Source organism: Penaeus japonicus, unplaced genomic scaffold, assembly GCF_977035675.1.
Source record: "Penaeus japonicus unplaced genomic scaffold, GWHDUDI00000001_assembly GWHDUDI00000012, whole genome shotgun sequence".
NCBI classification, from domain to species: Eukaryota; Metazoa; Arthropoda; class Malacostraca; order Decapoda; family Penaeidae; genus Penaeus; species Penaeus japonicus.
In genome coordinates this window covers 35,354,051-35,356,550 of record NW_028234414.1, presented here as the reverse complement: position 1 = coordinate 35,356,550, position 2,500 = coordinate 35,354,051, and positions in this window count along the sequence as shown.

Sequence of the window (2,500 nt, the reverse complement as noted above, 5' to 3'; positions counted from 1 at the left end):
AGACATGTCCAGTGATTTAGTGAAAATTGGCTGTTGCATACCTGAAGACCAGAGTCCCGAGAATCAGCAGTAGATAGATTTATAAACTCTGCAACTTGCAAAAGGAAGACGAGAAAGGTATTGAACCAACATGGACCATTGATTTATTTATATGTTTCTTTATCATATCAAGATGATTAGTTGCATATCCGCTGTTTTATTCATTCCTTATGTACTAACATATTTGGATATTTTCTAAAAATATATTTACTCATCTGCTTATTTATTCAAGCATTCACTTATACGATTATGTACTTATTGCATTTATGCCACGGAAGAGTAGACGCAACACGTACATGTCACATCTCAATACTTTATTTGTTATTAACAGCTGTCACTATCCGTACAGTTGTCATAACATTAAATGAACCCATGCTTTACATAGATATTGATGGCATTTAATAACTCTTAAAACTATTTACATACCCCTTCGTTTTTTCGCAAATTCCATACACATCACATATAATTCGAAATCTGAAGAAGCGATTCAGATGCATCCTGAGATACAGAACACTGTGGTCGTTATATCTTTCGCGATAATAGTATGTCTATCCAGAGAAAACTCTCCTGTAAAATCTACCTATTAATATTAATCATCAAGATAAAACGTACTTTAAACTGATACACGCCTACACCCGCTAAGAACTGCCTCCATTATTAAGCCCTGCTCTGGCCGGGACGCAATTCGTGGGCGGGGACCGAACGCACCAAAACCTCGAACAGGCATTTATTCATTGACTGAATTCAAAACAGAGTGGTTTGATTCTATTTTATGTTCTCCGCGCCTACGTGGGACGCTACCCCGCCCGCTCGACCCGCCCACCCGAGATAAGGGACACAGCTAAGGGACGACGCGGCCAGGGAAGCGAGAAATAAGAGACCGGTAACACGCAACCGTCTCCCCCACGAGAAAGAAGAAACGGAGTGACAGGCGACGGCCGAGAAAAACGAGAAAATGGTGCACCCTGTCCAGTCACACCAGTGGTAGGGAGAGAGAGGGAGGGAGGGAGGGAGAAAAGGGAGTGAGGGAGGGAGAAAAGGGAGGGAGGGAGGGAGAAAAGGGAGTGAGGGAGGGAGAAAAGGGAGTGAGGGAGGGAGAAAAGGGAGTGAGGGAGGGAGAAAAGGGAGTGAGGGAGGGTTAGAGTATGGGGGAAGGGGAAAGGGGAAAGGGAAGGGAATGGGGAGAGAGAGGGAGTGGGGGAGGGAGAGGGAGAGGGAGAGGAAGAGGAAGAGGAAGAGGAAGAGGAAGAGGAAGAGGAAGAGGAAGAGGAAGAGGAAGAGGAAGAGGAAGAGGAAGAGGAAGAGGAAGAGGAAGAGGGAGAGGAAGAGGAAGAGGAAGAGGGAGAGGAAGAGGAAGAGGAAGAGGGACAAAAAGAGGGAGGAGAAGAGGGAAGTGGAGGGGAGGGAAAAAGAGAGGGGGGAGAAGGAGAAGAAGAAAGAGGAAAGAGGGAGAAAGAGAGGGAGAGGGAGAGGGAGGGAGACACGTCACATTTCAGTTGAAATATGATGTCTGTTGAAAAAGCTGTTGAAAAACATTCCTCCCCACTACCCCCCACCCCCCACCTCCAACCGTTAGAACCCCTTCATCCACTCCTCAGCTCCCCCCCTCCCTCCAACCACCCCCTTGGCATTACTAGGGGGTATCACAACGTTATTCTGAGCTGGAGAAAACGCTCCAACAAAGCTACAGTCAGAGGTCAGAGCCCCGTGGGAGCAAGACCTGCAAATATTGATCGATGTGGAGGAGGAAAGTTCTATGTTGAGGAGGTTTGGTTAGGTCACGTCAGGTCAAGAGGAAGCATTAGGTGTTGTTATTATTGTTATTATCATTACTCTTGATATTGATATTATCATTATTGCTGTTCTAATTGCTGTTATTGTTATTGTTATTAACACTCCTTGTACTTTTGTCATCATCATCATTAGTATTGTTGTTGATGTTGTTATATTTACTATTATTATCATTATTATTATTTTCATTACTATCACTGTTATTACTGTCATCCTTTTTATCATTATCATTACTGTTATTATAATATTTTTTCATCTTCATTATTATTATCTTCTTCAGTGTCATTGTTATTATTGACATCATTATCATTATTATCAACATCATTGTTATCATTATTATTATTATCATCATCATCATTATCATTGTTATTATCATTACTATCGTCATTGTCATTATTATTGTTATTATTATTGTTAAAATTATTATCATAATTATTATTATTATTACTATTGTTATCATTATCGCCATCATTGTTATCATTGTCAGCATTGCGATAACATTTCTTTTTGTGAAAAGGTATGCTGATGTCAGATGTAGATGTAGCATCATTAGGTATATTTAGTAAAAAACAAAGATATTATTTTTGTATAATTATTTGAAAGGATATATATGCTTAGAATAAGTCAGGTGAAAGTAATACCTTTTGTTATTTTCTTCTTGTTGATGATG